General features: G+C 29.6%; 1 protein-coding gene and 1 long non-coding RNA gene across 7 annotated transcripts in view; one reads left to right on the top strand and one right to left on the bottom strand.

Moving 5' to 3' along the window:
• The window catches only part of Gfrl (Glial cell line-derived neurotrophic family receptor-like), a 294,550-nt gene that overhangs the window by 24,613 nt on the left and 244,080 nt on the right, over positions 1–25,857 (top strand). Inside the window, exons 1-2 of one of the 6 annotated variants that reach the window (XM_083054306.1) lie at positions 21,399–21,621; positions 22,078–22,120. The exons of the other annotated variants lie outside the window; for them this stretch is intronic. The gene's annotated coding sequence lies outside the window, so the exon portion shown is untranslated. Of the gene's footprint in view, positions 1–21,398; positions 21,622–22,077; positions 22,121–25,857 lie in introns of those variants that run through there. 6 annotated transcript variants of the gene reach the window in all.
• Positions 18,929–20,627, bottom strand: LOC145935154 (uncharacterized). The gene is made up of 3 exons (XR_014425173.1): positions 20,537–20,627; positions 19,413–19,724; positions 18,929–18,974 (listed from the first exon to the last, which is right to left on the bottom strand). It is a non-coding gene; the product is annotated as an uncharacterized LOC145935154 (long non-coding RNA).

The raw sequence follows: 25,857 nt of genomic DNA, 5'->3' as shown, positions 1-25,857 counted from the left end.
GCGGGCGCGATGCAGATTAGGAAAGTACGCCGGAGGTGCAACGATATATTGGCAATAAACCGACGCCCGGCGCATCGGGCCGTGGATAAATTATTGTTGGACGAAGGAATAGGCAGCTCACTGCAATTCCGTTGCCACGTCGCGTCGCGTCGCTGTACAGCATGTTGCGACGCAATTATGTGATGCGGACGGAAAGACGTGCGTGCCGATTACGCGGTTTAGAAATATTACCGATGACAAGCCATTCCCGAACGATCATTAGCATTTAAATGCGCTTTGATCTTGTTTAATTATAACGAATTCAGCTATCATTTCATTTTATGAATGTTAGCAAATTGCATAATTCTCAATCTTGAAAAGTATCTCAATAGAGATCCTTTTCAAATTTGAGAAGAATTATGCAATTTGCTATAATATTCATAAAATAAGATTTTATAATTTACGATTTTTTATTATAATGAACTCAACTATCATTTCATTTTATGAATGTTAACAAATTGCATAATTCTCAATCTTGAAAAGTATCTTAATAGAATACTTTTCAAATTTGAGAATTATTCAATTTGCTATAATATTCATAAAATAAGATTTTATAATTTACGATTTTTTAATAATTATTTAGCTTTAGCTTAAGAATAATGATTTAAGCTGCACAAAGTTGTAAACTTAATCATTCAAAAATAAATTCAATCAAGAATAAATTTAATCAATTTATTTCTATATATTTTATGTAATTGATACTTTTATACGATATATTTATAATTTTTGATGTTATTAAGCACCATTCGATTATTTTTAATTCAACGTTGCATTGCACGTCACTTGTCTGTTACACACAAGCATACATATACTAAATATTCAATATGTAATATTCTAGATATGCAAGAGCGTATTAGATATCCTATCATCTCTAAATTGTTACGAGTGTAACGTTATAATGGCTGCACAATCCAAAATTGTATCACGTTAGTGAACCTCGCGATGTGTGTGTATGTGTGTGAATCAAGATTGCTAATAAAAACTCAGGATACATATTTATATCTGCATAATATAATTTAATGGCCACCTATAAAAAACAGACTTCTTTTCCGCGTTTTTAGATAAATGTCAATGGCGCGTCTTGCAGCCGTTTATAAAACACACCAGCGACATTATTGATTTCCCAATGATGGGCCGCCTTCTTCCCCGATTCTTATTCTTACTGGTCTCTTTGCGCTCACGTGCGATTCATTTCCCTCGACGGGGTACGGCAAAATTATAAACGAAACGACGGAATCTCGTGACCTCACTTTCGTGCGAGGCATCGATCGGGTCGAGCACGGCGACGGCGACGGCCGCTTCGACGGCTCGCTCGTTCCCGCTTGTTTCCGCTTGCGAAAATGCGGATTACAAAACCGTCTTGCTGCATTGCGCCTAAATGGCTAATCTAGATCGTCGAATTATTCAATTTTACATAAAAGTGTAAGATAACAGATTTGGTTATACTTTGAAGCAATAAATGTGTATAAATAAATAAATCTCTTAAATTTATTTTTTTTAACTTGAAAAGTATAACAAAATAAATAATTATTTTAGGTCTTAGATTATAAATTCTCTTGAGGAACCATATTTATGTACATAAAATTGATTAATATATAATTAATTTTATGCAAAGAAAAATGCTCCTATAAATAAAAATAATCGATTAGATTTTGATAACAAAGTTATATTCCATAATTGTAGTTTAGCAATATTTTTTTATATATGATACAAAAGATTGTAGGCAGGCATTGTACTTTTTTAAATTGATTAATAATTTTATATCAACTATCGCTACTGCATTGCTTTGAGCTCTTTGGGCATATAAATATGTGCTAATTATTATCATACTCTATACGTTTTAAAGATGTCCTCTTTGACACAATCAATCGACTGCTCGCAAACGATGATAATTATAAACGCGTCGAGTAGAATATCGAGTTCTCACAGGCGGTCGCTGCGGTATCCAACAAAATTATATTCGTAAGAGAAACAAGTATAAAAAGGTAAAAGTATGTGAAAATTTATGAAAAAGAAAAGAAAAAAATTATAAGAAAAAATACACAAAAAATTGTTAAAGAAAAAAATACATAAAAATGCAAAAGAAAATACATTTGAATTTATATTTAATGAATGAAATTGATCGGCAATCAAAAATAAAATAAAGTTTTTGTGTTGAAGACTGAATTTTTCATTTTTCTATTTTCTACTGCAAATGATATTGTAAATGCTACTGTTATATTTGATATATTCGATCAATGAAATCATTACTATTGATAAAAGAAAAGAAATAATTAAAAATATTTTTTGTGACACATAAGTTAAAAAAAAGAAATTTGTAAAAGCGAATATATTGCAAATGGTATATAGATATATAGAAACAGTTGTCGAAAACAAATGTAAAAAATATAGAACAGTTAAGAAAGAAATAATGAAAGTAGTACATTGCAATTTACACGTTCGAAATAAATGGTCTAGGTTAATTTTCGTCAAAGAAACGTAAAATAAAAATCAAGGTACAAAACAGAAAATCATTACGGCTTAAGATCGACCTTTCATTGTAAGTAACATTTATTATCCGCTATATCGAGTGTTTGTTATTGCAAACGAAGGAAATGAACTAAAAGGAAAGAGGAAAACGAGATAGTGCTTATAGTGTTCTTGGGATATAGTGTTCTCTGAGGAAAATCGGACAAGTATCTGCAACCCGCCAGTAAACAAAGCGAAGAAGGGTGACCGGTCGTTTCTTTTTGCGAGCGCGTTTCCGGTTTCTGTATACACGGTGTTACAATGTACAATGAAGAAAGAAAGAACTTCGCAAGAGATTGTTTCATTATTTCTTCGAGTGCATCTTTGCGACAACTCGTTGTTGAAAACTACGAGAGGGTTAGTTTACTACTTCATTTTCTGTAAATTGCGATAGAGAAATAGAAACGACGAAGGTAGAAACGACAACTTCGATTTGTTAGAAACTAATACCAGGGAAGCGAGAGATAAAGGAAAATATGACGACGCAAATGTTATCGTTCAAGAGATAATATACCCTTCTGTGTGTTTTGTTACACAAAAGTTTGGTTTTTTTCATAGATAACGATAACATTAGATTCGAAGTTTTATATAATCTCGACTAATTTGTTTTTTATTTAATTTAAATCATTGTAAAAACAAATTATTTTTTAAATAAATTTTGAAATATTGAATTAATTTTAAATAATATAAATTAAATTTTTAAAATAGTTATTCTTAAAATGCAAATTATATGTATATCCATATTTTATTTAAATTGATTGTATTTTCGTAAATCATACACATTAACTATCTTTTTATAATAAAACCAGAATATATGGCGGGATAAAATAAAAGATACAAACTTCAAAATAAAATAAAGTGAAATGTATCAATAAGTAATTTGTCCCAAAATAATTGTTAGAGCAGATAACTCATATTTTTCGTTGTTTGTATTATTTTATTTGTTATGCTTTATTATATAATATGCTTTATTATATAATATGCTTTATTATATAAAATTCAAATACTTCATTTCAAAGCTAAATTTAGGAATACAGAGTGTGTATATATATCTTGAAATATGATATTTTAGTTATACATATAAGAGATTTCAATAAAACCTCCAAAAGTTGATTTTCAAAACGGATTATATAAAAACAAATAGCAAAATTTTGCAAAATATTTGTTGCAAATATGTATTTTATACATATAACCGATTATTGATCAACCCAATTTGGTTTTGCGATTTGCAATTGGAGCTAGCTGAAGCAACAAAATAAAAAACATGAATCTCTTATAATTATAATAATATGTAGATTAAATAATTTTTAATTTTATGTCAAATTTCTATTTAATTATATATTTAATTTAAAAAAAATAATATGTGTGTAAAATAATTTTCTTATATTTTCTTCAAAAGAGGGAGATTTCTGTTTTTTAAATGTCTTTTTTTTATTCTTCCTAATTTCTGTAATAGCAAAGATAATCGCACATTAAATTTGAATTATAAGTTGTGTGTTAAAAATAGCAAGGCTATTCACGAAACGCGAATTGACTCATGTCAATAAGTCCAGTCTTTGAAGTTGCGATCAATGAAATATGTCGGAAGTGCGTTGATATATCGGATGCAACGTGCCAATGCATCAAAGCGGATCCACCGTGAATTTCGCACTCGGGAAAACCGGGACATTTCTGACAAGTGACGGGTGAATTTGCGAAGTCAAAACAAGAGCGAGGGGCAGAAAATCAAACAGATAAATCGCAGTGAATCGGCTTCGAGCGAACTGTATGCAAAATGAAGCCGGTAATGGCCGTCAACTGCAAAATCTTGTTTTCACGAACCTGGTTCAAGGGGATAAGAACAGTCGGGTTGAGGAATAACCGCTTGCTCGCTTTGATTTAAGACGGAAGTTCCGTCCGTCGCCGTCATGTCATTGTTATCCTTGGAGTTTGCAGCTGAAGTGCATCAGAAATGCACGGAACGGCTAAGAGCGAGCCAAACGGATTGTAGAATTATAATTAGAGCATTCATAACGGATTACGTAATAATCCTAATATTTTATAATAATAATAGTTGTGTTATAATGTGAAAGCTTAAGCATAAACTTCTGTACTTTTACAGGAAAATATCTTTCGCATATTTTGATCTAAGTTGAGCTTAAAGTAACTTTAGTTATTGAAATTCTAAAGTTACAGAATTAACAGACTAATCTTTATAGGATTCTCTCTAATAAAAAATTATGAAAAAGAATCTATTTTTAAAGGAAAGAAGATATGTGCGTTTCTCTTTTGTTTTTAAATTTAGATCTAAATAAAAATACTTTTACAAGTTATATATACTATATATTATACAACCAAACATCTTTTTCATTACGTTTAAAACTACGAGTCACAAAACAATGAGATCGACAAAATTAATTTTCGTCTCATCCGAGTAAACCGCGGTAAGAATGGTAGTATTTGAGCACTACCGTGTTTCTTTGAAGTCGCGAAACATCTCAGACGATTTAATCGCTGCTTCAGCACTGTCTTTCTGTACATCCGCAATGTCGTTGATGCACCGTTGACGCACTTCGCCGAGTTTAACTTCAAACTGAGTCATGACGACGTATAAACTTTCGACTTAAGTCGGTCTGAATGCCGTTCGGTTGCTGCCATTTGTCGGGGTGCATCCGCGAAAACAGGATTTTCGCGCTAAGCGCAATTACGCGCCTCAACTTACGAGAGCGCGGTTTCCTCGATACAAAACCGCGTCTAACTAAGCACAAATGTTAAATAAACACGTAAATAAGTTGTTTTCCTTGCGTTCAATTTTTTATCAGAGAATTATATATAATAAAATACTCAAATTATATATATAAAAATCTAAAATTAAACAAACATGTTATAATAATATATTCCATTTCTCTATAAATTATTTTAGTTCTCTATAAATCACAAATTTTGTAATTTTATAATTATAAGGAAAGAGATAAGATTTGCAAAGTGTGAATATATGTAAAAGCTAACAAAAAAAATAATAAACGGAATAAAACAAAAATTTTTGTTTAGAGCGATGGAAAATACCGGTTTTTCTTGTATTTTGTTTTTTGTTATGCATCTGCTTTATTTTAGACTTAATAATATATTTTTGTCGTATAAAGTTATTAAATATGAATTACATCAAATTATAAGTGTTTAAAGATAAATAGATTTTATGCAGTCGTGAATTTTATTTCTATAATAGGGTATATTGTTTTTAGTCACTCATTATCTGACAGACGTCTTTCTTAGAATTATAGTTTCAAAAAATAATCGGACAGATAAAATTTTCTTGCAAATGAACGCAGGCAAGACTACGATTTAAAAAAATGTAAGAAGATCAATTATTGCTATTGTTTCACTGGCTAATTAGTGGGAATTTGTAAAACATAATTGCAAGCTCGCGTGCGCGGCGCGTGGCATAACGCGGAATTTTTTCTATTTAAATTGCACAATTTCAAAGAAATGTTTAAATTAATGAGTATCTTTTTTGCGCTACAACAAAAAAAAGTTTGTTTTTGCTAATTAGTTATTACTTAAATTAATAAGCTAAATTCATTGATTAATGTTATAATTTGTGGTGTGATTGTATGTGCGCCTGAGTGTTATAAACATAACGTAACTATTTTTATATACCTTTTTATTAATTTCATTAATCTATTTTATCTAAAAAAAAAGAACGAATTTACACATATTTATGACTTTAAAATTTAAATCATTTTAAAATTTTCTTGCAAATAATTTTGTTGTTACTAGCAAAATACGATTGAATGTCAACAAAGACTAGCAATATCAGATATTGCGGTTGTATAAACGATGCCTGCTCGATACGCCTCAATATTTATTCGACATTGTTTACTTATTGTTCCACTTTCGAGCCACAAAAATGCATCGCTGTATCGCTTCTACTCTTAAATTCACCAACAGTCAAAGTTGTTCATTTTATTTCGAAATTGGAGTGAAAAATAATAAAATGCACAAAAATAACGATTGTGTAAATTAATTTTTCTTATCGTTTGAATTCTTTTACTGTATTGACTTTGCTATACATTGACAAAATTTATAAGACTTTAATTTCATTCATTAATTTATAAGACTTCAATTTTTGATTCTAAGAATTTAGAAGAATTGTTTAAATTATGCCATTATCTAGTATAAAAGAGGAAAGCACATTTCCCTTTAACAACTTTCTACGCTTTGTTATGCTACTCAAAAAAAAGTTTAGCTCCGCAGACGACATAACGACCTCGTCATTGTAAAGAACGCGAAATATTAGTTCTAAGACGAAGTATCTTCTCTCCTCTTCTGTTTACATTATTTGTTTCAAACTCTGAAAGACCCTTCGTCAATGCACAATGCGACTGCATTCTGCTCACACGCATAAATTTAAAAAGAAAGACGACGAATCGCATAACGAATAAAAAATCGTCGCTTTCTTCCGTGTTTGTCTTCCATGTTAATTAGTGGACTGAAGTCGGCCCAGGACTAATACATATTTTATGCACGCTGGCGGCGACTATTTAAACCCGCCTTTGCTGCATGACCAGTTGCAATAATTACGACGCTCGAGGGTTTGACTTGATAAAGGGCATTGGCAAAGGGAATCGGCGAAAGGGATTCATAATTTCTGATAGAGCACATCGGGCGGCATGCATCTTCGAAAAGAGCATATGTCGAATGCAGTCTTGCACTGAAGCGTATATCGTTATTAAACTTTTCATATTTGTATTTGTATTTTAACTTTTCGTATTTGTATATAGCCTGAAGAAGCTTTCTTCTATATCTTAATGTATCAAGATAAAAACGTTGCATAATGATAGAAATTTGATTAAAGTAATAGTCTTATCAGTCTGCATTGCGAATATTTAAGAAAAATATTTTCCAGATATGCGTATTTTCTTAAAAGAGATTATATTTTTTTCTGCAACTCTTAATACAATAATTAAAAAAGTAAAAAATAAAAATTTCTTCTAAAATAATTTCGAAATAACATTTTCGAATAAAATAAACAGGCAAAAATATCACATTATTGTATTGAATATTTCATTTTAAATGTGTGTTTCTTAAAATATACAATATTATTATAAATAATTCGCCTCTCTCATCAAATCTTTTAAGAATTATTTGCAACATCGTGGCATTTGCACTTTCTGCACGATATTCATCAAAACGTGAAATCAGCAAACTCGCGCTCCCAATTTTAATCAAACCGCGTATCCTACATTAAATTTTACAACGGCAGCTGCCACCCGTCACGAAGTGCGTAATGATGCTTAGCCGGAAATCCTGTTTTCGCGGATCCAAAGTCGACGAAGATGGCGGCGAAAGTCGACTGCGCCGGGCTGACTTAAGTCGAAAGTTCGCCGCCGGTTACCCCGTCACTGTTTTCCTTGGTTGGAATTTAACTCGGCGTAGTGCATCAGGAGTGCGTTGGTGCATAAGGAACGAGAGCAACCGGGTGGGTGGGAGGCAGCATTAACGCTGCATCCTCGCGCGCTAATCCGGGCTGTTATCCCCCGGACTTAGACAGGGAACGGACGAGCTCGAACCAACTCTATCCATCCCGAACACGTCTCCGTCCTTCTACCATTTTCTCAAACTCCAACTCTTAATGAATGCTTGTTGATTTATACATTCCCAATTTTGCAGAGAAAAATCTTTGATCGGAATATATTTAAAGAGATTAAATTGTGAAAAATATTTTTTCGAAGACTTATCCCTAATGATATTTTTAAGTGCGATACTTTAAATGTGAAAAAAGAGCTGTAAGTGTGTGTCATATTTTTAGAAACCTATCTTCGCCGCTTATAGAGCTATACATATATACTAAGTTAAAAATCTGATATATATTCTTTTATCTGAATGAAATTATCACTCTGATTCCACAGAGAACATTTATTTATCTTCCATAAATATCGTATAGTCTGAAAGAATTCTTGCATAAAATTCTCCGTTCCTCAGAGACCAAAAATGCGAAAATAAATATCCCCTTTCACAGGAGGAATCCGTGGCACAGAGATCGGGTGAAGAAGTTCCATACCTTAATATTCCTCTACTTTCGCGAAGATCATTTCTGCTAGCGACGGAAAGGGAAAGAGTCGAGAGAAGAGCCGGCTGCTATGTTTCCGCACGTTACGTGTCTTGACCATAGAAACGGTACAATGGCCTCCGCCAAACAACCGTGTCGTAACTTGCGAGTAGATAAAGGATAATCCTCCTCTCTCTCTTTCTTACAGGGATTTCTTCCTTTCTTCCATAACTACTTCCTCTCTCTCTCTCTCTTTCATCTCCTCTTAATTCTACCCGCTTTCCTATCTCTGAAACGTGCTTAGAAAAGCGGTCCTTTTGGAAAATGTGATGACGTGCCGTTGATTATTTTACGCATGCGTGTTGTCATCGTTTTGTCATTTTCTCTTTTTTGGAGCATTGTTTTGACGATGTCAATACATTTTTATTAACAAGATTATTAATAATAAAAAGACTTTTTAAAATAATACCTAGTTAGTAGCTCACACATTAGTAATATATTTAATTAGTTTTTCTGAAATTAGTTTTTCTTTTGAGAAATTATTTTCTTTGAAATTTCCATTCATTATGCTATTTTTCATTAGATTAATAAGATAACTAACTTATGCTAAAAAAACTTTTTTTGCAAAGATTAATTATGACAAATTTTGCAGATATATTGTAATACTAACTTGTTATTGAAAGATTCAGAGTTTTTTCATTATACGTTTTCTTTATCAAACTTTTATTTTTATAAACCTAGGATAAAAGCCAACGCCTAACAGCCAAGGAATACTCTTTTTCATTCGAGGTTTGCCTTCGAGGGAGTTAGCGATGTATTAAGAGTATCCATGGCTTCAGGCTACGAGAACGAGACTCACTAAAATTTTAAACTAGCACGACTTTGCGCCTCGTAAACTTTGCAGATCTTGAGAAATTCCGTCCTTTTGTGTCGAAGAAACTGACGCTAAAACCGCGTACTATAGCTTATTTCGAATATCAGCGTGTGCTGTATACATTCTAATTATTAACCATTCGACCATTAACGCGTAACTCGTAAATCGAACAATAATAAATGAGTTATAGTATACTTTATCTTACAATTTTAATGGTTTCTACTCGAAAGAGAAAGCTATCGCGTATTCACGTTATGTATGTAAAAATAAATACCATGATTTATCTTCTTATAAATAACATAGTATATAATCAACATAGAAATATATATGATCAATATTTGAATAAATATTAATATTAGTGAGATATTTATTTCATTTTTAGTGAAAATAAAAATCGATATATTAATAAACATTTTATATCTTTTCTGTGTGAAATAATAATTATCTGTGTACTCTTTGAAATTATTTAAAGCTATGCTGAATTTGTTTCAATAAATCCTATTTAGAAAACTCAACAAACACTGGAACTTTAATATAAACTATAAACAGAACAACATTGTTTATTTTAATCGAAAATTTTATCGAAGAGACGTATGTATTTGCGATCGCGAGTAGGAAATCGCTGCAATGTTATATATTACATTTCGGTCTTAAAGCACGTTATGCTCCATAGCCGGAGGCGCATGAAAACGTGCGACGAAGAAAAATTCGACAGTACTCCGTCGGAGTCGGTGGACTTTGTAAGCCAAACCAAATTCGCGTGCTTGCATTCTTCGCGCTTTATATACCGTACGCGTTCTAAACGTCCCGCGAAGAAGACACTACAGACAAGAAACACCGACGTGTACAAAATATTCATAGCACTAGGAATTGCAACAGCCGTATTCTTTCTTTTCTCTCTTTGTGAAATTATGTAATTGTTTTCAAACGGCGCGATTTTTTTCGGATTAGCTAATTCAATTGAAATTCAACACGCGATGCTGGCACATCTGTACAAGATAAACAAATATTTCGCCTTAGCATTTCTTTTGAATAATTTATTTGGCGTTATTATTTTAAATATTTATTTAAAAATGATAGAAAATAAAATTTTTGAGAACATAATGCGAGTTTGCAAAAAATAATAATAAATGAAAATTAAATATTCATATTTTTCCAAAATAAATTGATTGTAGCAATTTGATGTGTAGTTTATAAAATAAATGATTTTTTATTCACTCCACGGATCAATGTAAGATCTCGAAATTGGTTTGAAACAATGCTCCTCGTAAACAATTTCGATTCATGAGACGACTCTAGTATGCCGCATAAAAGCGAGAAGCATGTCGCGTGCTGGTATTTCTATCCAGTTACCGATATCCCCGATAAACTTGCACTGTCGTTGGCGAGAAACGATCGCAATGAAAACTTGATTCCACGTAGCCGCGCGCATCGATGATGCAGTTCAGAGTCTCGATCGAAAAAAGTCGCGCGATGCAATAGCGAAAATCGCGGGATACGTTTGGTTACTCGGCATGGCTGGCAAAAATCCATGCCGACCGTAAAAATAAAGGGCCGATAAGAACAATGGTACGATACTGTAACGGACCGACCTTTATCAGGATCAATCTCAAAGTTTGAACCCTGCCATGATGCGACAAGGCCGGAATCGTCGGGTTTCATCGGCCGCAAAACTTTAAGCGAGATTAAATTTTACATCGTCACTCCACTTGAGAATTATATAGAGATAAAGGCGTATCTTCCATCAACGAGATAGGAACTTTACACACAAACTAGTCTTAAATTACTTTCGAAAATAAGGAAAGAAGCGGTCGGAATACGGCGAGATCGCGGAAAGTCTCTCGCGGAATTCTTTCCTTCGTTAAAACAAGAAATGACAGAATATGGTAGTATCATTTTTCGTGTTTTTAAAATACTCTTAGTCCTCCATTTTGAAAATTATATACGTATAAATGTAAATATAAAATATTATTTTTTATATAAACTTAAGAAATACAATTCTTTATGGAAGATGTTTAAGTTCATATAATGTACTTCCCAATAAATGGCATTTTATTTTATGTGGATATTTAGAAAATAAAATTGATTATATTTTTGTTATTTGCTTATATTAATTAAAAGAATGAAATAATCACACATGTATGAGATTATAGAAGAAAGAGGAAAGAAATAAAGATATCAATAAACTAGAAATAAAATTGCGCATTCTCTTTCTCAAACTTCGTAAAATATTCACAAGTAATAACTCTCTTCCTTTTTCTTTTTCTCTTTCTCTTTCTCTTTCTTTTTTCACAACAGTTATAATTTTACCGTAATATTAATAATATATGTAATAGTACATGTTCAGTCGAATAAATCAGCCTATCGACTGTATATAAAATTTGAAATTCTTTATTTCCACATATTCCTTTGTTTCAAATTAATTAAACAGTTACTAATTATGTAATAGTAACAAATGGAAGTAATATAATCAAAATATATCTTGACAAATAAAAATAACTAATCAATACAAGATTAATAAATACAAATTATGTTTGAGCATATTATTATTATTTATGTCTATTTTCAAAAATTATATTTTTGGAGATAGCAATATGTATAGCATTGCATTTTAGTCTTAAATTGTTGTTATTTAATTCTGTTCCTAATATCCAAAATCGTTGTCAAGATTTTTCGATTAATTTAATAGCTGGAAAATTACGATTTTTTTCTCGAACATTAAGAGAAGAGGTTTTCGACTGAAAGACCGAAAGCTTTCGCCGGAAGCAACAAATGTTCACCCAGGCGAATTCAGTCACAAAACAGCACTCGCGAGGAAAACCATGAAAGGATCGCATGATGCGGTCGGCTGAGGACAAAACGACAAAGAGAAAAAGAATAGAAAGAAAGAAATAACGACATTTTTCGTTGAGAAGTTCAATGGGAGATAAAAAAATCTCTGAGATATATTTCGTAAGTATTTGTAAAAAATAAATCACCAAAGTAAAAATCTATTCAGATTTTCGGCGATGCAAGGAAATTAATTAGTACAGTTTATAAAATATTTCCTCTATTTCTACTATATAGTAATAATGTTTATATTCTATTATATTTATTTTATTAATCACCGCGTTGACGAATATTAAATGGATAAAAATGTAATTTTTAAATTTGTTATTTTTAATTTCGTTATTTTAAACTTTGTTAAAAATAAAAAACATTTAACTTTTATTGTTGTTAACGAAGATTGACAAACTAATGCTAATTATGTTTAATTAGTATCGATAATTTTGACGGGTATAATTTATGAAAAATTGATAAAATTTTTTTTAAAAATTGCTGGGAATATTTAATACACGAAAGTTTCGATAAAGCATTAAAGAGAGTATAAATTAATATGTTAAAGTATTAATGTATAAATCCTTAATAACATAAATTTGTAATTAATTAACATATAATATGCATTAAATTGTTATTAAATTTTTATCATAAATAACTTTTTAATTTACTTAAAAAATGTTTTATATCTCTAGATTTTTTGTGATATTTACTATCTAAAATTTACACATTTTTACATTCAACATATATACATATGTATACATTCATATATATACATATATATTTTTTATTCTTTTGAATTTAGGCTACACTGTTGAATGTAAAATATTTAAATTTTAGATAGTAAATATCGCAAAAGATCTAGAGATATAGAACATTTTTCAAATAAATTAAAAGTTATTTATGATAAAAATTTAGTAGTAATATGATTCATATTATACATTCAGTTAATAATATATATATAGGTATATATACATATATATATATATATATTTTTTTTTTATTTCTGATAGAGTTGCGACTTGAAAATGAAGAAATATCTATTTAACTGAAACAGAAATTCCGTTCGCAAATTTTTCGCGTGGTCCTGAAGCGGGCGCGCTTTTCGCATGATAAAGCTCGTCTCGTGGCGAGCAACACACGGCGAGTGTAGCTGCGAGCGCTTTTCGCGAGAAAGCGAGCCGACCAGAAGGTTTTCCCGTAGCCGCGAATTTATGCGACAAACGGGTTTTCTCGCGCCACGCACTGCCAGGAACTCGACTTGCATTATGCAACGCGACATAAAGTCGTAAGAAGGTAACGACGATCAGAATGTAGGGAAGACATTGTTAAATATTCAGCGAGATGCAGACTCATCGTTGATGCGATGATGCACAATCGCACCAGTAGCCTATATAAAATAATGTTTTTTTTGTCATAATAGTTTTCCCAATTCTATATAATAATTGTGTTTAAAATTTATATTTCTTAAAACCTGTCAATATGCTATGCAATATCGTTTTTTTTTTATTTGAATTTCAAATTTAATTCAGACATCTCTGTTTGTCTGAAGCTACAACTTTAGACGATCTATAATTTGACAATAAAATTTAACATAAACATTTATTTATAATTTTAATGTCATATTTCTTTAAAAAAATATTTTCTGTATTGTAGGATATATAAATTTATAAATAAAAACTGTCTTAAACTTCGCGAATTATAAGTCGTTTAAAGTGAGCTTAAGACTTTATTGCATGTATGAGTTAAAAAAGAAATATGAGAAAGACATCTTTTTTAACATTTAGAAAGTTTAGATCTAAAAGAGTCAAGAAAAATGTGCGTATTGAATAGCCTTACGTGTGTATGTTACATCTATCGTGATGCATTTTCGATATGATCGAGGAATCGAAACGAGGAGGTACGATATGAATTCACATGAATACATCTGCGGTGAAATCGCGAACGAACAGTATGAATGAATGAATTTAATTCAGACATCTCTGTTTGTCTGAAGCTACAACTTTAGACGATCTATAATTTGACAATAAAATTTAACATAAACATTTATTTATAATTTTAATGTCATATTTCTTTAAAAAAATATTTTCTGTATTGTAGGACATATAAATTTATAAATAAAAACTGTCTTAAACTTCGCGAATTATAAGTCGTTTAAAGTGAGCTTAAGACTTTATTGTATGTATGAGTTAAAAAAGAAATATGAGAAAGACATCTTTTTTAACATTTAGAAAGTTTAGATCTAAAAGAGTCAAGAAAAATGTGCGTATTGAATAGCCTTACGTGTGTATGTTACATCTATCGTGATGCATTTTCGATATGATCGAGGAATCGAAACGAGGAGGTACGATATGAATTCACATGAATACATCTGCGGTGAAATCGCGAACGAACAGTATGAATGAATGAGGAATTGTGTTCTATAGAAATTCAATGCACGTGCACGCGCTCGCATTATGCTTGATCGATTTTAAACCTAGATCGAGACGCATAAGATGAGTGACATAAGGCAAATGATATAAATGGAAGCGAACGAACGCGTAAACGAACCCGAGTAAATTGACAGTATGGCAAATTAGAAAATTTCATATTATCTCGAGAAGTTTGTATATGTTTTTATATACTCAGAAAATTTTCTCTTAGAATTTACCCTGAAAATCATGATAATCGTGGGACAATATGGTATGGAAAGAATTTTATGAGAATTTCTCTGATTAATATTTATCACAATAAAAATAATAATATCTATCACAATAAAATATAAAGTATGTGTGATTTTACTAAATTGCATAGTAAAATTAATCAAATACATTTTATATTTTATTGTAATAGATATTATTATTTTTATTGTGATAAATATTAATCAGAGAAATTCTCATAAAATTCTTTCCATATCATATTGTCCCACGATTACCATGATTTTCAGGGTAAATTCTAAAAGAAAATTCTCTCTGTGAGTACCAGTTATTTAAAAATAATATGAAGAATTTTTGTAAATATCTATCTATCGATTCATATACAGAAGACAAGAATTAACATATAAAAAATAAATAAAAAATTAAAGAAAATTATTAAAGGCCTTGCTAATTAACTTGGATTGACAGCATTTAAAGATGCAGATGATCGAGAGATTCAACCACTGCACTGTTCTATAAATCGCATGAGAAAGATTTACTATCCAATATAGGATTTTTTTACAATAAAATCGAGAAATCTCTTGCTTCAACGATTGATTTTATGATTATGTTTCCACTATTGTAATAAGAACACAATGCATTATTGACAAATGTATTATTGTTGGAAAGTATTGGAATCATTTTTTTCTGATTTATACATAAGAAAAGAATATTTACTGTATATTATCATATTTTATCGACTATTGATTTTAATCTCATTTCTGATATTGTCAAAGATATTTTTAATCCGCATATGACATATAAATTGATTATCCAGACTTTGATTATACAATTAAAGTTCTTGACACTCTATTATTTCTGCAATTACGTGTTGTTTGTATGCTAATTTAAGGGCAAATATATAAAGAATTGAAGAAATATTTTTTTATTATAGTATGTTGTATTTAAAACTATAAATTACTGTTACGTGCGTGTTTGTTGAAAATAATGAAAAACATATTCTCGATCATTATCAGAAATTTGTGATAGAAAATTAAATTTAAAAATTGGGCGATTGATATGCAAAATTGTGATAATACGATTGTACACTTCTGTCGATATATTACGTTATTAATAATAAAAAAAAGTACATAAAATCAGAGAATGAACAAGAGTATATATCTTGCAGAAATATAGCATAATGCAGGTATATAATGAAAAAGGATATTGGTTGATTAATTAAATCAAACAACGATAATCCAATATGTACATTGTAAATACGTACGTATAATAAAAAGCTTCGACAAACAGATCGAAGTGATATTGGAAAAGCTTATTCAAAAATGAACAAAAATGTAAAAGCGGGTCAAAAGAATGATTTACAAAAATGTCTTTATATTTATATCCAATCGCGAGAAAAAAAATGAGTTATTCTCCATAAAATTATTGTCGATACAAAACTACAATTTTTATTGTAGTTTTTGATATATTTTTATATTGGCAGATAGTTTAGTTTATTATCAAATCATTGTTTTGGACAATATATATCGAGTATTACGTTGCGCGTTGAAAGCTAATAGTTATAATTGAATTGCTATCATCATGACAAATTGAATTTTTCAGCAAAAGCGGTATAGCTATTAAATTCGTGTTCTGACTGTGCTTTACAACGATATAAAGTCCGATTTCGATCGTTTAATTGCAATTAGAGAAAATGGATTTTGCGAATTTTCAACAACGCTTAGAAAATCAAAAATTTGTAAACGGTTAAAAAATTTTTTATACAAAACAATTTTTCTCTCTACTTCAAATAAAATTTTTGTCAATAAAAATGAAAAAATAGATATTTAGAATTGTTCATATTTTTTACAGATGGATCATATATATCCTATTGTTCACTCAAAAAATAATATTTTAAGTTTAAATAAATAGATTAAAATTCAAATATGTATAAAAAATTAAACAATGACACAGAAAAGCCGATTGTAGTTTATAAGCAGCAATATTACTGTGTATATTAAACTATTTGTTTTTAAGTTTATTTGTTTATTTCTTAAATTAAAGAAATAAGTATAAATAACGAACATATTGTATAGGAGAAAAGTATCAATATTCTGTCAATATCAAAGTACAGTATTTTGCGCGAGAAATCGCTTTTGCTGACCAGCCGTCGAATGCAGCGGTTTATTATTTGTCTCTGGCGGATTTTGTCCAAAATTTCCAGCACGATGCCGCGACCGTACAATAAAAAATTGATCGCTCTAATTGCCGCGTGGAGGCAAATTTTAACGAGACCTTATTGGCAGCGTTATCAGTTGCATGATGGTAACGTCGAGCGAATTAAAGGCGAAATTTTGCGGCTACGGGTGATCGTTTGCAGCGGACAAACGCAATCGCGCGATAAATTAATTGCGTGACTTTCATCGCGGCGACGCTTAATGACGAATAAACGCGAGTTGAATGCGGCGAGAAATTAATACCGTTGTCGAAATATAACGTAAATCAAATCGTAATAAGCGGGTTGGATGATAAATACTGTATATAGATAGAATTTATGTAATCAACAAATAGTATTTACGATAAAGTAAACATATAATATAAATGCAAATTATATATTTATCCTGTTATTAAATATGTATAACTTTATATGTAAAAGTTATTTAAAAAATTAATTAGAACTATTCTATTCTCTATTTTTTTATATCCATAAATTTATTTATTACGACTATAGTCAATCGATACTACATTGTCTTTCTTTTTTTAAATATTTTAACAATGGAAAGGACTATTAAAATAAGATTCTATTGCAGCCTTTAAGAAAATACATGAATGTTAATACTTAATTCCGAGAGTATAAAATAAATAAAAGTAGCCAAATTTAAGATTGGTCAGAATATGTTTTTCACGCGATAGTCTCCACCGGAAATACTATTTCCCGGCTAGTTGACATGATAGGAAATTTACTCGTTGCAGTCGGAAGTTTACTCGCTACTGGAATGTAACTGGAACTGGGAACTGGATGTAAAAGCGATAGTAGCGCGTTCGTCTAACTGAAATCGAATACGTTTTTTGGGTTTCCATTTGAAAACCCGACCGTTTCCAGCTCTTTCGCTTTCATCTTTTGTGCGCGAACGTTCCTTCCGGATACTTTCAGTTTCATTTCCAGCTCATTCCAGATTTTATTTCAAATGAAAGAGATTTTATCACATCTTTGATAAAGATTTTTTATATACTCTTCTGCTTGCTTTATTTAAACAAAAATTATGAAATTTTTCATAATTTTAGATAAATTTTTAATAAATAGAAAATTTACTCAACATCTTGGACAAATATTTTACAGTTTTGTAAAATTTATATAAACATGAGATATATTTCAACATTATAACTTTTATATATAATATTATATGTAACAGTTTGCAGTATGTATTAATGTATATTTTTTATATTATTTTTTTATACTATTGATTTTATAAAAAATTTATTTAATTTAAGTAAATAAATTTTATGATGATTACTAAAGATAAAATATATATGTTGCAAACATTTTATAAAATTAGTTTTATCTTTATAAAGAATTAGTGGTAGAATTATAGCATTCATCTTAAAATATTTTATAAAATCGATAATATTTAATAATATTTAATATTTGATAAATTGTATATGTCACAGGTTTTTTGTAAATTTAGCTTTTTCATGAATAATCTTTTGACAATCTAAACTTTTATCAATAAAAGTATTGATAACAGTTTGGATTGTCAAAAGGTTATCCATGAGAAAGCTAAATTTATAAAAAGCCTGTGACATATATTTATCAAATATTAAATATTATTAAATATTATCTATTTTTATTAAATATTTTAAGATAAAACATATAATTCTACAAAGATTGGACGCATTATAGAATGTCTAAATTTCTGTATAAAGATAAAAAATTAAAAGATAATTTTGTTCAAAAAATTATACATATATACATCTAATACATACATCTGATGTAAAATATTTATAATTTATTACCTTTGAGAAAGTATAAAAAATAATTTAGCACTCACCGATACGATGTGCAACAGCGGAGTCGGCGGAGTACAACGTTGATCTGCAAAATACAAGTTTATTTAAGTTGAATAGAGCAATGCCCAAAATAATAATTATTTAGAAAATATTTATAATTACGCCTTTTAACATATATTTAATTGAACAAGTTATTATGTAGTCTCTTAAAAAAATGTTTTATATATAAATTTCTATGAAATATAATGAAAATAAAAAAATCTAAGTTTTGCAGAATTTAAATAATATTAGAGATTTTAGATAATGTATTATATATATGTATTATATACAATATGTGTGTGTACAAATTATTATAAAATTTTAATATGAATATTTTAAGATTTTCAAAATAAAATCTAGAATACTTTACATGCATTATATTATACACAATAATGTAAAATAAATTATTACTGCAGAGAGATAAATGAGCAATTATTTTCAATATAATAACAAATAATAAATTAAGTTAATAAATTTTGCTTACTTTATAGTTGCTCCGACGACGTCCGATGCCTCCCTGGGCCTCCTCTCTTGTCCGTTCTGTGTTGGTTCCTCATGGCACTCGCGAAAAGAAATATTAATTGCGATTGCGCACTATTTATTAGATATACAACGATCGCGCGATACTTTGTACGGCACTCCCGACATTTTAATCACACGAGACGCTCACTTTATTATATTGTAACAAGAGGAAAATATGCAAAAACTACGTACACACGATAATACTCTCTGATTTTAACGATTAATGCACGCTCTCGATTATATTGCTCTTGCCATATTTGTAACGTACATAAGTCTGAAAATAAATGTACAAGGTAAAATTAAAGACAAATATCCATGGAATGCAATATTAAAATATGTTGTCGCTTTATTGACTACCAGCGCAATAAATCTCAACCGTATAAATATTATAAAATATCATTGATATGTGCAAACAAATTTTTAATAATTGACAAATATTAAGATATGTATGTGATAATAAATACGTATCACACTGTGTTAATTATGATTGCACTAATTAATTGAACTCGATCGTCTCAATAGCGTTCGAATCAAAATCGATCCATTTAATAGAGCGCGATATTACGTACATCGAAGTTAATTGATGTTAAATTATAATTAAGATATAACTCGCGGGCGAATTAATCGCGCACATATATAATAATAGTCGCTAACTCTAATAATCGTATGAAATGATTGCGTTTGGCCTAGTATTTGTCACGTATATATTTCGAGAAATAATACGACACGGAACGCGCGCGAGAATATCTTCCCGTATATACGAGCTTTGCCGTGCGAATGATAACAAGGTTAGAATTCCTGCCCGAATCTTAACGTGCGGAATGTAAACAACAGCGTTATACATAGCAAAGATCGACGCCGAGATCATTCGCGACATTGTTGTTATTACATTATTTACGATTAGTATATATATATATACATATATATTACATGTAACGACTGTATTAGCTCGTGCGATTATATACAACTTACATGATAAAAACGATACGAGTAATAGTGTAGCAGTGTCGCAGTTCCATTCGTCGAGCAGATATATTCACGCGACATATTTTGAAAGATAATAATACAACACGGGAAATCTCATACCTTCCCGTCCGAGACGCCATGCTATATAGACAATGTAGCCAACTGTGCGGCGAAAAAACACGTAGCTCTCTCACCACTCCTTCCGCTCCCGCGACTGGAAATAGGGACTACTTCACGTCACTGACTCGAGCGACGCCCTCGGCGGCCCCTCGTCCTAACTGGAGGGGGGAGGAAGTAGTGGGGAGAGAGTATTTAGCATGTTTTTTCGCGACACTGTTCATACTGTTGTGTTGTCCACATTGTCTATGGTGACGCGTCTCGGACGGGAAGGTATGAGACATATGTATATTATCGTAATAAATAACTGGCCAAACGCAATCATTTCGTACGATTAATAGAATTAGCAGTAATTATTACGTTTATGTGCCTGCGATTAATTAACTCCGGCGAGTGTCGCGTCTCACATAAATAACTATCTCAATTAGACTCGCGCATATAAGACGAATCGATTTCAGCTCGAACAGCATTATGATGCATTCAATTAATTAGCAATCGTATTTAACACACTGGTACGTATTTAATATTTCAATGCTTGTCAACCGTATACTAAAAATTCGGCATTTAAACATCGTGATTTGTGTACTTTACGAGATTTATATAATCGAGATTTATCGTAATACGAGTAATCAGTAAAGCGACGACAAATCTTCGAATATGATGTCCGTGGATATTTGTCTTCAATTTTAATTCGTGCGTTTATTTTCATACTATGTTATAAAATATATAGGATAGCGAACGATAACGTATATTACTCCGTATATTATTTGTTAAAATCAGAGGTAGCATCGACGAATGATTTGCGACATTGGTTATGTTAGTTTTTGCATACCTTCCTTTTATTAAAATATAATAAAGTTGTGATAATGTCGGGAGTGTCGGGAGTGTTGGGAGTGTCGGGAGTATCGGGAGTGTCGGGAGTATCGGGAGTGTCGGGAGTGTCGTACAAAGTATCGCGCGATCGTTGTATATCTAATGATTAGTGCGCGGTCGCAATTAATATTTCTTTTCGCGAGTGTAAGTGCCAAGAGGAAGGAACGAGAGAGCAGGCTCAGGGAAGCATCGGGTGACGCCGGAGCAATCGTGAGGTTAGCAAAGTTTATAAGTTATTTAATTTATTATTTGTTATTTTCGAAATTAATTGCTCGTTTATTTTTATAAATGGTAATTTGTTCTACATTATTTCATTATTGTGTAATATAATGCGTACATAAAGTGTTTCAGATTTCTTTTTATTTCTAAAAGTCTTAAAATATATATATTTATAATAAAATTTTATAATAATTGGCATATACATATAATATTAATACACATTGTCTCAAATTTATAATATTATTTAGATTACTGTGCAAAATATCACAAAAGTTATGTTGAAAGATTACCAACTTGTTTTTTTTAATTTAAAATATTGTAAATTTCTATATTCAAGAATAAATACAAAAGTATAATATGGACGCAATAATTCTTTTTAAAAGAATTGCATTATAGATATTAATTTGGGCATTGTTTTATGTATTCAATTTAGGTAAATTTATATTTTACAGATCAACATTGTATACTACAACTCCACCATTGCTCATCGTATCGGTGAGTACTAAATTATTTTTTAATATAGTTTTGAAATAATGAATTTATGAATATTCTACATCAAATGTATATATTATATGTATAAATGTATAGAATTTTATAAAATTTATTTCTTTATACATATAGCAAGGTTTAGACTCTTTATAAAGCGTTTTTTAATAAATCTTTGTAGGATAGCGCATCCTATTAATAAAGATTGAATTTACAAAGAGAGTTTGTAATATAAATATATATTAGTTAGGAAATATTTAAAAAATATATAAAATTTTTGCTATACATATATTTAATAATCTCAATATTAGTTATTATATATTTTTATAATTTAAGATTGATTGCTCATACAAGAAGTAGATATCTAAATAATTTCAGAAATTTTATAAATAAAAAAAAACTTGATATTTTTTATCAACTTATAAGATTATTAATATACCTAGTTCAATGAAAGATATCCTTACATTATATTAGCCAACACCCGTGTACATATCCGATAGCCAGAAACCTGAATGCGTGCATGGAAGGGTTAATTTATGCAAATGCTACGTGAACTTTCCGCCTGGCATGTTAATTAAGATTGAGTGATCGTCGTAGCGTGTTAATTAAAGTGTTTTGCTTAGCGTATACCTGGTTGTTTGCGATGTTCTGTTCGTGGGCAGTAAATGCGACAGTAAAGGCACTGCATATATATGTTAAAAGCTCCCATTATATTTTATTTATTTAGCATTATTTATGTTCTTCTTTTGTTTATACCAAAGATGCTTTAAGCATTCGTATAAACATGGAAAATATCAAATAAATAATCACCATGCTAATTTAATGTCTATTATTGCTTATCAAAAGATATTAATGATACAAGTATCGAAATTATATATTTTCAATTTTCTCGTGTACTTTTCATTACTCACATTTATACACAGCATTTCGTACAATTTTCTTATTTAAAGAGAAGCCAATATTTTTATTTATACTTTTTAAAATATTTTTTAAATAAGTAAAAATATTGTTTTATTTGGCTTATATTTGATTAAATATATTTACGTAATTAATTGCTCATTTATTTTGTTCACGCGTGTTCTCTATCATAATATTCATAATTTAACATAAGATGTTTGTTACATAACATTGATTGCCAGGCGTTATCATTAGAATGCTGTTATAATTTTTTTTTAAATATTCAATTATAGTGTACGTGTATTGTGTATGTACACAGAGAGAATTTTCTCTTAGAATGTACCCTGAAAATTATGGTAATCGTGGGACAATATGGTATGGTAAGAATTTTATGAAAATTTCTCTGATTAATATTTATCACAATAAAAATAATAATATCTATCACAATAAAATATAAAATATGTTTTATTAATTTTACTATGCAGTTTAATAAAATTAATCAAACATGTTTTATATTTTATTGTGATAGATATTATTTTTATTGTGATAAATATTAATCAGAGAAATTCTCATAAAATTTTTTCCATACCATATTGTCCCACGATTACTATGATTTTCAGGGTAAAATCTAAGAGAGAATTCTCTTAGTGTATCATAATTAATTAACTCAAGCAATGATAATTAGCATTTTTTCAATCAAAGCTGAGCAAGTTGTACTTATGTGAAGTCTTTTCGTAAAATAATGCAGTATTGATTTCAGTACGGTTACAAGTTTTTATTGTAAAAATTTTAAAAAATAATAGTTTGTTTTAAAATAATAACATTAATTAATAATATTAAAAATAAAGAAATTAACAAATTAATTTTTATTAAATACTTGAAAGCATATATCTATTGCTTTTTTCATTTTTTTGCAACAATTAGGGGTTTAAGTTATTATTATTATAATATAATTAAAAACTACAAGAAACGCTTCTCTGTCGATGATAGCTTCTTCGCCGCAAGTTTTCAACACTGTATTTATTAGTTTTGCTTCCAAGTTCTTAATTATAAAATAACTTTATCGGCTAATTCCTTAGTGAAAAATTTCATATGAAGGACAACCTGTCTGTTTATATTTTTTATTGCATATTTAAAGCATTTATGGACGAATAATTATATAAGAATCATTCACATACACTTAGCGCATTCTTTATTTGATTATCGACATAAATTAATGAAAATTGCAATTTATCGATGTGCATCGTGCATTTTTTAACTTCTCGTTTTGTAATGCTTTAAACGTTTGACGATCATTCGAAATCACTCGGCCGCGACGCAAACCTCGAGAGATGTGGACGCTATAAAATCGGCGTTAATTAGCGGCGAGGTTTAATTAAACTACCTGCCGACTGGCGTTTTACAAAGCTGTACTTACTTTCATGCAATCCGATAATTTCCGTGGGGATATAGTCAGGTAGGAATGCATTGATTTCTTCGATAGCAATCAAATATGTCTTGATTCTATATCTTACTTCATACAATCATATAATTAATTAAAACAACAAATTCAGGATTGCACTAGTATGCGTCAACACACATTAAAAAGATTCTCTGCAGCAATTAAACTAAAAAATTAGAAATTTTAACATAATTACCACAAAAAATTATTTTTTATCTAAAAAATCAACAAGATCATTGTTGATGTTAAATATCAGATTCGTTTACTTTGATAATTTTCTCGTTTAACTTAACTGTTAAAATATAATCGTATGAAATAAGGATTATGATTTCTGATAATCGTTTTATACACTGAGAGAATTTTCTGTTAGAATTTACCCTGAAAATTATGATTATCGTGGGATAATATGATATAGAAAGAATTTTATGAAAATTTCTCTGATTAATATTTATCATAATAAAAATAATAATATCTATCACAATAAAATATAAAACATGTTTGATTAATTTTGCTAAATTGCATAGTAAAATTAATCAAACATACATATTTTATATCTTATTGTAATAGATATTATTATTTTTATTGTGATAAATATTAATCAGAGAAATTCTCATAAAATTTTTTCCATACCATTTTGTCTCACGATTACCATGATTTTCAGGGTAAATTCTAAGAGAAAATTCTATCAGTGTATAATTAATGATTTCTCATAATTTACTCGTTGGATTTAACAGAGGATTTATATATATTATTATATGTAATAATTATATATATATATATATATATATATATATATATATATGTATGTATATACATATTTATAAATTTTTATATAGAACTTATCACACAAATAAGCATTATTTGTTTTGAATTGTTTTTATTAAAAGAAAATTAAATTAATTTTTAATATATATGATTAAAAAGATAAAAATTATTAAACTTTAGAAAATTAAAACAAAGACTACTCCCTATTCTATTGAAAATTAAGTATTAGAATTTTTTAGGATTAGTGATAATTAATAATAAAGTTGAGTTTCCATTTAACGATCGACAATCATGGCGCAGAAATTCCGACGAAGCATGTCACGTGATTTCGCAAAAATTTAAACATGCGTGGCAATCTTTGAATTCCGTTTCCTCCATGTTTCCGGCTAATTAACGCCGTTTGGCGAGCTATTGGAATGTCATATCCGCGGACGTGTGAACGGACACATACTGCGCATTCGCATGTTTCGCGCCTGTGCCAGAACTCCATGAAACAGATCAGTTCGATCAATGCCGATGTAGTAAGTTATTCTCGAATTACCGCCAAGAATGCTCTAATTTGCATTTGACATAGATAACCGAAATGAAGAATTATCAATAAATAGTCATCGTTAATGCTTATTTAAATGCTTTTTTAAAAACT

This window comes from Prenolepis imparis, unplaced genomic scaffold (assembly GCF_030444845.1).
Source record: "Prenolepis imparis isolate NDT839.2.m4 unplaced genomic scaffold, iyPreImpa1.0 SCAF_1, whole genome shotgun sequence".
NCBI classification, from domain to species: domain Eukaryota; kingdom Metazoa; phylum Arthropoda; class Insecta; order Hymenoptera; family Formicidae; genus Prenolepis; species Prenolepis imparis.
The sequence above is the reverse complement of the archived record's forward strand: the minus strand, read 5'-3'. Positions and strand labels throughout refer to the sequence as shown.